Consider the following 13,684-nt stretch of genomic DNA (forward strand, 5'->3'; position numbering starts at 1 on the left):
GAAAAGATCTTCTACTGCTTCCTGGAAATATTCCAGGAGGGATATGTCCCAGCATTCAGCTTTCCACATGAAAAGGGGGTCTGTTTTGACTCAAATCCAAGGGGAGGTGATCTATTCACCAAAAAGATCGATTCTCCATCCCCAATCTCCATCACCTACCACTGTAACAACCCACAGCCAAAGAGAATGTAAAAGGAGGGTATTAGGTTGCAAAGGCAGAAAACTGCAGCGTCACAGCTTTCACCAACATTTTTCCAGTTTCAGCTAATGCAAAAACTTAAGAGAAATTAACAGATAAAGGCTCAATAGTTAAGAGAACATACTTTGAACAAGTACAGAAGTAAAGGGTAAGGCTTAATAAAGGCCCTAAAGTGAGACATGGACATTGTAGTATAAAGGATGTCAACACACAATGGACACAGAATCAGGCTGAACTGGGGCTGAGCCCCATTGTGTAAGTGGACACCACCAATTCCTTAGTGGAGAGGAACTAGAGACTGATGTAAGAACCTACTGCATAACCTTCAGAGAGCAAATAATGGCCTGAAAACAAACTGGTTGCTTCCCCTTCCTCTCCCCTTCCTGAAGGGTTCATCTAAAAGCCACAAGGTAGGCAAAGTAAGGCCAGCATCTGTACCTGGGGAAGAAAGGGACAGGAGTCTCATGGCTAGAGGGGATGTCAGAGGTAAACAAGGATAAATAAGTATCCACCTGTGTGACGAAGAGGCAGAACAGCAGCAGTGCCTCAGGGTATCAAAGCCTTAGCAGCATGAGGAGGCCATATGTACAGAGCACTGTGGAGCCTGAGTGGAAGGAAAGGGGCATCCATGGTGGGGGACACGACAGGAGAAGTCCAGCTCAAGGTGCCAGAGCCTGAGCACAGCAACAAGAACATCTGCATGAGGAGGCTCCTGGTGCAGGGGGTCAGAACCCAAGAGGAAGACCTGCATTGAGGGCTTAATCCCCAGTGTGGGCCATGCAGGAGGCAGCCATTCAATGATGTATCTATCTCTCTATCCCTCTCCCTTCTTCTCTGATATCAATTTTTTTAAAAATGTTTTTAAAGAGCCGAGACCAGTTTGGCTCAGTGGATAGAGCGTCGGCCTACGGACTGAAGGGTCCCAGGTTCGATTCAGGTCAGGGGCATGTACCTGGGTTGCGGGCACATCCCCAGTGGGAGATGTGCAGGAGGCAGCTGATCGGTGTTCCTCTCTCATCGATGTTTCCAACTCTCTATCTCTCTCCCTTCCTCTCTGTGAAAAATCAATAAAATATATTTAAAAAATGTTTTTAAAGAAAGAAAATAAAACTCTTAAAAAGCTGTAGAAAACATATCTACAAACAGGATAAAAAGAACTGACTTTGCCCTAGCTGGTTTGGCTCAGTGGATAGAGCCTGCGGACTGAAGGGTCCTGGGTTCAATTCTGGTCAAGGGCACATGCCAGGGTTGTGGGCTCGATCCTCAGTAGGGGGCATGCAGGAGGCAGCCAATCAATGATTTTCTCTCATCATGGATGTTTCTCTCTTCCTCTCCCTTCCTCTCTGAAAAAATATATTTAAAAAAAAAACCACTGACTTCAACTTCTCCAAATCTCCAGGAACCACAACATTGATTGATGACTGATTGATCTATCTATCTATCTTCACCTGAGGATATGCTTTGTTTTGTTTTTATTGGTTTTTAGAAAGGGAAATATTGACCTGAAAGAAACATTGATCAGTTGCCTCACGAAGGCACCCTGACTAAGGAATCGAACCAGCAACCTTTTGGTGTACAGGACAAAGTTCCAACTAACTGAGCCACCCAGCCAGGGTGAAAACATGATATTTAAATGGTACCCACCTTTAATAGTCCGCCAGATGAATTACTACCACCAGGATATTCCTTAACATGATCAGCAATATAGAAATCAACAGAGATTGCCATAAATGAAAAGGTTTAATCATCTCACTTCTATATCCTACACATTGATTAGTTGTGGGGTTTTGTTTTGCTTTTTGTACTGGCTGAAAAACACACTCTGAAGTTTCTTTTAATTCTTTTAGTCAAGAATTCAATGTATCACTTCCATTTTTATTAGAAATATACCAGAAAGCCATAACACTAAAAAGCATTAGCAAACTTGCCCTGGCTGGGCAGCTCAGTAGTTAGAGTGGTGTCGGACACGCCAAGATTTCGGGTTCAGTTCTGGGTCATGGCACAAATAAGTATCAATCAATGGCCCAGACTAGCAGAGGCAGCAGCCCAGCATCCGGAGCAACAGCAGCCTGCGCCCTCTCCCCTCTCCTGCCCCAGGGTCTCTTTCCCCCTTTCTCCTCCACTCCACCTTTCTCCTCCACCCACCCTCGCCTTCCCGCCCTCCCCTATTGTTCGGACCCTGGCCTCCCGCCCTTCCCCTTCCCACCTGCTCCCCTTTTCCCTCAGTCACCTCATGCCTGCAGTTCTTGGCTTTCACCCTCCCTCCCCCTGTCCCCCGACCAGTGACCAAAGACTTGACCACTCAAAGTCCAGCTCCCCAGAATACTGCTCGATATGGGCACTGGTGTGATTTAAGGTTGATTAAATGTCACTCTCACCATCCGCCTACTTACGCATGGAAAGGAAGTTGGCAGTATCATGGGAAAGAAAGGAGAATCCGTTAAGAAGATGCGCAAGGAGAGTGGTGCATGTATCAACATCTCAGAAGGGAATTGTCCTGAGAGAATTATCACTTTGACTGGACTCACTAATGCCATATGCAAAGCCTTTGCTATGATCACTGACAAACTGGAAGAGGACATCAGCAGCTCTATGACCAACAGCACAGCTGCCAGTAGACCCCCAGTCACCCTGTGGCTGGTGGTCCCTGCTAGTCAATGTGGCTTTCTCATTGGGAAAGGTAGCTGCAAGATCAAGGAAATAAGAGAGCGTACAGGGGCTCAGGTCCAGGTGGCAGGGGATATGCTCCCCAACTCAACTGAGCAGGCCATCACTATTGCTGGCATTCCGCAATCCATCATTGAGTGTGTGAAACAGATCTGCGTGATCATGTTGGAGTCCCCCCTAAGGATGTGACCATCCCATACTGGCCCAAGCCGTCCAGTTCTCTGGTATCTTTGCAGGTGGTCAAGCCTATACCATTCAAGGGAAGTGTACCATTCCACAGCAACAGTCTCATTTTCCCATGACGCATGGCAACACCGGATTCAATGGAATTGAATCCAGCTCTCTAGAGGTGAAAGGCTATTTGGGCAGGTTGGATGCATCTGCTCAGACTACTTCTCATGAACTCACCATTCCAAATGATTTGATTGGCTGCATAATCAGGCGTCAAGGCGCCAAAATCAATGAGATCCATCAAATGTCTGGGGCGCAGATCAAAATTGCGAACCCAGTGGAAGGATCTACTGATGGGCAGGTTACCATCACTGGATCTGCTGCCAGCATCAGCCTGGCTCAATATCTAATCAATGTCACGCTTTCTTCAGAGACAGGTGGCATGGGGAGCAGCTAGAACAATGCAGATTCATCCATAATCCCTTTTCTGCTGTTCATCCACCACTCATGATCCATGTGTAGTTTCTGAACAGCCAGCGATTCCAGGTTTTAAACAGTTTGTAAATTTTCAGTTTCTACACCAGGGGTCCTCAAACTTTTTAAACAGGGGGCCAGTTCACTGTCCCTCAGACCGTTGGAGGGCTGGACTATAGTTTAAAAAAAACTATGAACAAATTCCTATGCACACTGCACATATCTTATTTTGAAGTAAAAAAACAAAACGGGAACAAATACAATATTTGTATCTGCATGTGGCCCGCTGGCCGTAGTTTGAGGACCCCTGTTCTACACACTTTATCAACCACTCGTGATTTTTTTAATTAAAGCATTTTAATTCCTTTCTCTGTTCAGCTGTTAATGCTGAGATCCATATTTAGTTTTATAAGCTTCTCCCTGTTTTGTATTGTTTGTTGTTGTTTTTTGGCTCATGATTATTTTTGTTTGTCATGAAATGTAAGAGTGGAATATTAATACATTTCAGTTTAGTTCTGTAATGTCAGGATTTTTCAAAAAAATTAAAAGATGGACTAAAAAGAGGATCAATCAATTAATGTATCAATAAGTGGGAAACAAATAGATGTTTCTCGCTCTCAAATAAATATAATTTTAAAAAGCATTAGCAAAGTAAAATTCTAAAGGTTTCTTATAATAAAAGTATTTTCATTTTTGTATCTGGCCCTTAAGCTCCTCTCTTATCATCTACCGTAAGTCCATTCAGTCAGAAAACCTTACCTAATATATCTTCAATCTACCCACCCAACAATAGGTAAGGTCTTTGGCTGTGGGGAGAGAGGGAGGAGGAAACTGGTCACATGTGTTCACCAACACTCTCATCGTATCAAGCTTAAAGAAAGTATTTTTTATTAGCATGTTGTTATGCAAAGAATCCAACAGATTCATTTAATAGCCAATTCCTGTGAGCTAAGAATATTGCTCCACTTGAAATTGAACTTTTATGTAAAAATTTTTTAAAAGGCTGCTTTAGGAAATTTTATGGGAATATGACTTACACAATACTACTGGTGACATGTGATACAATACTCTAATGGATATGGAGCTAGATAGAAACATACTTCACAAAGTACAATAAGGTCAGTAGTTTAAAGTCTAGACCAGCGGTTCTCAATCTGTGGGTCGCGACCTCTTCGGCGGTCAAACGACCCTTTCACAGGGGTCGCCTAACACCATCCTGCATATCAGATATTTACATTAAGATTCATAACAGTAGCAACATTACAGTTATGAAATAGCAACGAAAATAATTTTATGGTTGGGTCACAACATGAGGAACTGTATTTAAAGGGCCAGAAGGTTGAGAACCACTGGTTTAGACTCTAAACCAGCCGTGGGCAAACTACGGCCCGCGGGCTGGATTCGCCCGTTTGAAATGAATAAAACTATTGAAAAAAAAGACCATACCCTTTTATGTAATGATGTTTACTTTGAATTTATATTAGTTCACACAAACACTCCATCCATGCTTTTGTTCCGGCCCTCCAGTCCAGTTTAAGAACCCATTGTGGCCCTCGAGTCAAAAAGTTTGCCCACCCCTGCTCTAAACATTTAGGTGGATTATCTTACTCTTTGAAATGTTAATGCCATGGAATTAGCTCACCATGAAAATAGAGCTCCCATGGCACTAGCTAACATTTATTTACTGCTTGCTATGTGCCAGGCACTGTTCCAAACACTTTACATGTGTTTACTCATCTAACCATCACAGACGAGAAAACTATGGCAGAAGCTAAGCACAAACACAGGTCAGGATCCATCTAAGATCATAACCTAGCCTAGACAGATCATCTGGCTTTAGAGTCTGTTATATTGCTTCTCATCACTTATGTTCACTGAAATCAGTAACAATCTCTTGGTTTTCCATTTCTTTTCTATGAAAAATTAGTTCCCTCCTCCCAACTCTAGATTCTAGTTTAGGAGCTAATATGAATGTTACCAAAATTCATTTTTTGGTATAATAAATTCATATTTTGCCCACTATGACATTTTTCTCCTAACAGGGTGGCCCATTAAATCAAAGATCAGCAGTTTTTTGCGGTTTTTTTAGATAATCACAAGCAATAACACATAAAGACTGATGTGTTAGAGAGACTGATTAACAGCAAAGGCCACATTGTGAAGTAAGCCAAAACCAACTAACTGAACCACTCCCCACTTTTCTGCACCTCCCTCTCACCTGGTCAAAAAAGGCTGTAACTACATATTTTTAAAGGGCTTTGTCCCCTAAGGAAATTGACAACTGATAGAAGGTATGTGGTAGTTTTAAAATATGTCCAAAAATTATTTGATCTTCCTCCCTTCAAGAGGTGGAGCTTACGTAATTCCCCTCCCAAATGTGGTCTGGACTGAATGATACAATTCTAAAAGAATATGGCAGAAGCAATGATGTATAACTAGATCACAGATGGCATCATGGCCTCCTCCTTGCTCTCTGTCTTGGGTCATCTGTTCTGGGGGAACCAGCTGCCTTGCTAGGATACATAAGAAGCCCTAGAAGGTCCATGTGGTGTGGATTTGAGGCCTCCAGCCAACAGCCATGTGAGTGAACCATCATGGAGGCAATTCCTCCAGCCCGAATTGAGTCCCTAGATGACTAAGTCCCAGCCAAAATCTTGGCTACAACCTCTTGAGACCCTAAGTCAGAAGTAATAAGCTTAGTAACTCCCAAGTTCTGAGTCCATAGAAACTCTGAGATAATAAATGTTTTAAGCCATTGAGGTTTGGGATAATTTGTGACTCAGCAATAGATAACTAATATAAAGTATAAGGAAGATAAGCAAAGTAGCTCTACTCATCTGGTTCATACTTGTCATCTTAAGCTAAACTACCCCCACTCTTCTTCCCTCTTCCTTCTTACCAAGAGATCAGAAGTCAGCAAGCCCACATCAAAAGGCTACCAATCCCATGAGCGAATAATTTCCCTCTTCCTAAGTGGCTGTCTCCTGCATGGACTTTGTGAAGCAACCTCCACTCTGCCTCCTACCAATTTATCTGTATCCATAATCATCACTACCTCCCTACCTCCTGTCTCAGTAGAAGTCTATAGAAAGTACCTTTGACCTGCATCCCTTCCAGCTTAGTCAGTGATCAGCTATATCAATTATTCTTCCTTATTCTGTTATCTTCATATTTTCTTTCTGATGGCTTTTTGTCCCAGCAAATAGAGTGTACTATAAATGTATTCATATCACTCATACCTTTAAAAAACAAAAGCCCTCTCTCAAATACATCTCTTTAGCTACTCTCTATTTTACTTAAAACCAAAGTTTCTGAAAGATTAAATGACATTAGGTATTTCAATTTCCTCATCATTTACCAAGTGTGAACTGGCTCCACCTATATAATTGCTCTTGCTCAAGTCAACAACTTCTTGACTGATATGTCCAATGGATACTTCTGTTGTCCTCATTTTATTTGATGTCTCAAAGATGTCTAATATTCATTCCTTTTCTCCAAACTCAGTTCTTTCACTGACTTCTGCGACTCTCCTGATTTTCTCCTACTTCCCTGCCCAACCCATCTCCTTTGAAGTGTGTTTTTCTTCTACCTTAACCTTAAGAATTAGTGTACCCCATCCTTACTTCTCTTCTATCACTTCACATGTTCTCCCTGAGTGATCTCATCCATTCGTACTGCTTTTAATTATCACCTATAAATGGAGACTCCACAATTTATACCTCAAGATGGGTCTTCCTAACTCAGATTCATATACACAACTACATAATGACATTTCTTTTTTTGTTATTCCTCACCAAGGATATTTTTCCATTGATTTTCAGGGAGAGTGTAAGAGAGGGAAAGACAGAGAGAAACACTGATATGAGAGAAACACATCGATTGGTTGTCTCCTGCATGAACCCCAACCAGGGCCCGGGCTGGGGAGGAGCCTACAACCAAGGTATGTGCCCCTGATGGGAATCGTGCCTGGGGCCCTTTGGTCCACAGGCGATGCTCTATCCACTGAGCCAAACTGGCTAGGGCTCCCTAATGACATTTCTTGGTGGAAATCACAGAGGCCTCAAATACAATAGCTCCCAACTAAACTTATCTCCTCCAACCGTGTTCCCAATTTATTGCTCTTCCTATTCTCCCTCAGAAATAGCCCCAGAATCCACTCAGTTTCCAAACCAGATATCAGGTAATTCATTTCATTTACCCTGCAAGTATTTATTAAATATTATGTGCTTGAACATGACAGCAACCAGGAAGTACCCTGACTCTACTTTCCTTCAACCCAATAATTCTTACCCATTCTATCTTCTTTGCATCTGTATAGTCATCTCCATCCCTTAATTCCCATTTGCCCTGTTTTACTTCTGACTCTCATTTGCCATCTGGTCTTATTACAATAGCCTCTACTTGATCCCCATGGTCGCAAGCTCACCTCTCTCCAATTCATCATCCAGAATGCCTATTTAACATGACACATCTGTCACATGTAAATTCCCCCAAATTTCCTCAAATTGAAGAGTTAATTTGTTAATCTCCAATGAAATTTTGAAATTCTATCACTATCTTTAACATGAAAAACAGCATGCTAAAATGAAGTCTGTAAGAATCTGAGTTTCCCACTGTACCTTAAAGTAATACTAATAGAATACCTTCTTTTATTATTTACAATAATATGAAAGATTTATTATAAACACAAACATCTACCATAGGGCTGCATAGTGCTGCTTTCCCAGTCTTTTAAATAAACCAAAATCATCCTTGCATATAAAATTATGGAAATGTATGGGTCACAAAAATATTACCTTCTAGAAAAAAACTCACTACTCTAGCACTCTTCAGGGCCATTTAGACCACTCTATTACTAGAAGCCTGAAATAATGCCTGACATACGGTACTTGTTAAATATTTATCAATGAATTAAATGTTCCTTAATCATGTTTAACCATGCCTTCTACTATTCTCCATAGAACTCATAGTAAAAAAAAAAAAAAAATACTTGAGTTTTAACTACACATACTATTCTATGAAGAACAAACAAAAAGTCAAACAATTTTCTTCATTTCTTTTTTAAACCCTTTATACACAGGCAGATTAATGTACTTGCAAAAGAGAGAAAAGAACAGTGACACTTGATAGAAAATCAAGCCAAAACTTTCTGTGGCCTTATTCTTCCAATACACAAGCTCAGCACGTGACTCAACTGTCAGGTATCAGTAGTTCCAAAGTCAAGTATAATGATTGGCAGGTCAAGTTATACACCACCCCCACCCAACCCTCATTCCTTGACCATTTAAGCAGATCAAAACACAACTGAAACAGAAAGTCAGAAAATTTCCTCTACCTGAACTTTAATTGGGAATTATATTGTTTCCTAACTTAGCCGAATATTTACCTGTTTTTATTCCCAGAGTCTTCAATGTTGTTTTTCCTTCTCCTTATCTTCAGAAGGCCCATCTGCAGTGTTTCATCTTAACAAACCTAAAAAAGAACAAAAAACGTTTCAACAAATTATACAAGATATTCTGGCTTTAAGAGAAATTTTACCATTTCAGATTAAATTATTTGATTACATGAAAGTATTTAATGTTAGTTCAATACTATATTTCATTCTTTACAGTTTCCAAATAAAAAATACTCCTAGAATACTCTTGAAAATCTAGAATAAGACCACAATTTCCAAACTATGGCCTACCAAATATTTGAAAACTACTTACGGGACTTATGGAAAAAGCATGATTTTGGTCGTTAGATGGTTCTAGAGGTCGAATCCTACCTTTAAAACATTCTCTAAGTGTGGCCTTGAAAAAGTTCTCTCAAATTGCTGGTCTCTGCTGGCAAGAGCAGCTCCTCAGTCCTTTTTCCTATTCCCAGCACCTAGCACATTTCTTAACAAATGCAAACCAACCTGCACATAACACTGATTAAGGGGCTGTAACCAGGAGCCGAAACACATGGTTTAAATCACAGCTCTGACTTTGGACGAATTGTTTCTTTTCCTTTTCTTTTTTTTTAACTTTAAGATAACATTTATTAAGTAAATTACAGAAGTGGAAAAAAGTACTTCCTAGAAGAAATGGGCTTAGGAAGCATGTTATAGACTTAAAAGAAGGGCCCTTGGAGTTTGGGGCATGAGAAAGCTAATGCTAAGGTGCCTGAGGGGAAGCAGGGGAGGGAAGGGAAGGAAGGGAAAGGGAAAGGCACAGGCATGCTCCCAGGAGGGAGAGCATCTGGACGAGTTGTTTCTAGGCTATGGCTTTAGTTCTCTCATCTGTAAAATGAGAATAAAAGGCCTTACATGATAGGATTGCTATGATGACTACCAGAGGTAATATATGCACATCACATACCACTCAATAGTTGTATAAGATAAATACACCACGTGGCTCCGTGGTTGTTGACCTATGAACCAGGAGATCACAGTTCGATTCCAGTCAGGGCACATGCCCGGGTTGTGGGCTCCATCCCCAGTGGGAGGCATGCAGGGAGGCAGCTGATCAATGAGTCTATTTCATCATTGATATTTCTCTTTCCCTCTCTCTCCCTTTTTGAAATCAATAAAAATATATTTTTAAAAGAAATATTCTGGTATATTCCTCTGTTTTTTTAAATATTTTATTAATTTTTTTACAGAGAGGAAGGGAGAGGGATAGAGAGTTAGAAACATCGATCAGCTGCCTCCTGCACACCTCCTACTGGGGATGTGCCTGCAACCAAGGTACATGCCCTTGACCGGAATCGAACCCGGGACCCCTCAATCCGCAGGCCGACGCCCTATCCACTGAGCCAAACCGGTGAGGGCTATTCCTCTGTTTTTATACTTGATGGGTCTAGTTAACTTAGAATACATCAGCTTCATTGCCGTGAATGAAGCGAAAGCAGCAACATAAAACCAGTTGAAACTTACACACTTGGACACTTCCAGTACCATGGTTTCCTTACAGAGGAAATTTACAAGAACTCTTTGCCTTTAACCAGCGTCCCTAACTTTCTACAGGCAAAAAAGGAAAGCCAGCGCAGTGGAAGGGTGGGGGGTAGGAGACAGCTAACACTCTGAAAAGGAAAATCAACTTCCTTTCACCTCCCTTTTACCAAGATAACGTTTCCGCTGAAACGCGTTCTCTGCCATCGTGCAGGCTCAGCAAGCACCAATTCAGAATACAAAACACAACCCAGGGTCCGAGGGCTCGCGGGGCTGACGCCGCGGCCGGCAGGTGCACGGTCCTTCCCGCGGAGACCACACCCGCGAGCGGGCGCCGCCCACCTGCCTCCTCCTCCCCAGCCGCCGGGGCCATTCCGGCATCCCAAACCCCGCCAGCGACGGTCCTGGCCCTTCCAGGCCTTCCCACTGACCTACGACACCGGTCTCAGGTCCTGGTGCTGCAGGTACGGAGAGCAAAAGACGGCGAATGTGTCGACACCACAGCAGGCAGCTGAGATGAAGCCAAACCTCCCCGCCTCCGACCCGGCTGAGGTCCCGAGACACTGGACAACCGAACCCGGTCCCGTCCCCTCACCTGGGCGAGCGACCCGGGCAGCCCGGAACCGCCCGGCCTCTCATCGAAGGATGCCAAGGGCCCTTGGCAGCGGGGCAGCGCCGAGCGTCCGCGGCCTGCCGAGCTCTGCCCGCGCGCACGCCCTCTAGCCCTGCCAGCCCGGCCGCCGCCGCCGCAGGTCCAGCCCGCCGCCCGAGGTCCGGCCCGGCCCAGACCACTGACACAGAGGGAGGCGGAGGATGGGGGCGGGGGTCCGAGCGGAGGCCCGGCGGCACTGCGGCTGCGTCAACGGGTAACGTCCTACCTCACGGCGCCGGCGCCTGGAGGCACGCCCGCCGAGCCCCGCCCAGGAACTGGCGGCGCCGAGCCCCGCCCACCGGGCTGGGGGCGGGGCCTGGGCCGTGAGGCACTAATTGTAATGGGAAAAGGGGGCACCTGTCTTAACTCTGCAGAAGCTTCCTGGTTGCCTGGAGCAGATATGAAAAATGCACATAAGACAAGTAGACGGTCCAGCCGCTGTGGCTCCGGAAGCCACGATTCGATTCCGTGGTCAAGGCACATGCCCGGGTTGCAGGCTCGATCCCCAGTGAGGGACGTTCAGGATGCAGATGGTCAATGATTGTCTCTCATCATGGATGTTTCTCTCTCTTTCCCTCTCCCTTCCTCTCTATAATCAATAAAATGTATATTTTTTCAAAAGACAAGTAGACATGCAATTATAAACAGTGTTAATATGGGCCAGGTGCTGTTCTAAGCACTTAATCCTCTCAAAACCCTTATCCCCATTTCGTTACACTTCACATTTAAATGGAAAACGCAGGTATAACGAGGTTTACATATCTATCACCTCACATAGTTGCAATTTTTTGTGTGTTCAGTGAGAACTCCCAAAATCTACTCTCTAGTAAACTTTCAGAAAATTTACCATCCATTCAGCTATTCAGAAAGTTGTTAGAGCTTGAACTCTCATTTCAGGGAAAAATGTCAAAAGCCAGATAGATGTGAAGTAAAATAATTAGAGATAACCAAAGTATCAATTACAATTTATAAGTTAGCCTGGTGAAATAAATTATTAAAATAATAGCATAGTGATTAGTTATAAATACTGAGACTTATCAAGTGCTCAATAATTTGAAAAAGTTTTATTTGCATAATACATTTTTTTTTCAGACAACACCAGAGGCAGGAATTAATACAATATTCCTCTCAAAGGTAAACCAAACTATGACAAAGAGTGTCCAGGTAATTTGCTCAAGATCATTACCTCTCAAAAGAAGAGAAGTTATTTGATAAGAAGAGACTTCAGAGACCACAATCATGGTTTTGTTGGTTTCCATGGTTATTTTTAACCATGGAAATTTCCAAACATATACAAAGGAAAAGAGAGAATAGTGATCCCTCATATATTTCTTACCTAACCTCATCAATTATTAATATATACCCCATTTGACTTATTCAAAGCACTCAATTCCAAGACCCCAAATGAATAATCCTTTTAGCATGTCTCTCAATACAACCAGAACTCTTTATTTCATATCTCTCTTTAGGTTTCATTAAATCATCAACAGTTTCTCCTTTGTGTTTTATTTTTGTTTTTCATTTGTTAATAAAATACTTATTTTCCTAAATCATTTTCAACATTCTGGAATATTTCATTACAATTGTATAGTCAATGAACTTGTTCTTCTGGCTTGCATTTTCTATAAAGTAAAAGTTCAATTGAATTCTAGTGTGTTTTTTTAATAACATACCTTTGGAATGTCAAAGGTATGTTATAAATAACATCACTTTTTTTGGAAGCCTTTGGGCACAACCATCAGACCAGGGAGGAGACCACAAATCCCCTCATTGTTAATTGAGTTAATTGTTGACTGATAACTATCCTATACCCACCTGTGTAAATTAGTATGCGTCTACCATTTCACTTTTTATCCAATCCCAGTAATCCTCCTCTCCCCCACCTGCTTTCCTTTTTTCCCTACTCCCTAATCTACCACCAGTGGATTTCAGGTAATCCACGTACACCTCCTCTTTTGGTTATAATGCATAAAATAAGGTGCAAAACTGCCATTTCTCAGAGCACTCTCTCAATCTGTTGAGATTTTGCTTCCTGACAATTGTGGTCAGTTTGTCTCAAATAAACTCACAAAAATTCTCTACAGGTTTGTATGTTTCTTACATTTGACACTACACACTCACAATAGGAAATGTCTGTGGATTTTTAAAACTGCAAAATACATTCCAGGTAAATCCCTTTAATGGATGCTCACTAGCTCGCAGACATCACTCTGCCTTGGTTAAATAAAATCGACCCACAGGGACGATGGGAAGAACTTTGTTAGGCAAACATCCAGCTTCCACATCTGTCCGGAAACGTCATTTTTTGTTGTGTTATTCTGATAAAGAACGCAGGCCTTTAAAAAGATGAGCACCCCTGAGCTCGTTTTCTGAGTCACCCTCTTTATTTCTCCCAATCCATTTTCAGACTGGAAGCTCCAAAAGGGCTGGACAAATATCACGTTCACTGAAATGGCCCCAGCACCACCACAGGGCACGTCTGTGGACTCCGTCTGGGGTTGAGGTCCTGGGCTAGGCTGAGGGCCGGCGGGCAAAGTGCGCTGGCGCTGGCCCACTGGAGAGGGAGGGCAGGAAACGGGGCCATGGCTGGCTCAGCCGAGAGATGCCG

The 13,684-nt window shown here is 42.7% G+C and overlaps 1 protein-coding gene and 1 pseudogene across 2 annotated transcripts in view; one reads left to right on the forward strand and one right to left on the reverse strand.

Moving 5' to 3' along the window:
- Positions 1–11,276, reverse strand: part of BLTP1 (bridge-like lipid transfer protein family member 1) — a 166,732-nt gene extending 155,456 nt beyond the window's left edge. Inside the window, exons 1-2 of the mRNA XM_081091830.1 lie at positions 11,020–11,276; positions 8,898–8,983 (exon numbers count right to left, since the gene is read on the reverse strand). The gene's annotated coding sequence lies outside the window, so the exon portion shown is untranslated. The remainder of the gene's footprint in view (positions 1–8,897; positions 8,984–11,019) is intronic.
- LOC308520489 (poly(rC)-binding protein 2-like) lies at positions 2,567–3,494 on the forward strand (annotated as a pseudogene). The gene has a single exon. The product of its transcript is annotated as a poly(rC)-binding protein 2-like (transcript).
- Positions 11,277–13,684: the final 2,408 nt, after the last annotated feature.

This window comes from Myotis nattereri (assembly GCF_964212035.1).
Source record: "Myotis nattereri genome assembly, chromosome: 5".
NCBI classification, from domain to species: Eukaryota; Metazoa; Chordata; class Mammalia; order Chiroptera; family Vespertilionidae; genus Myotis; species Myotis nattereri.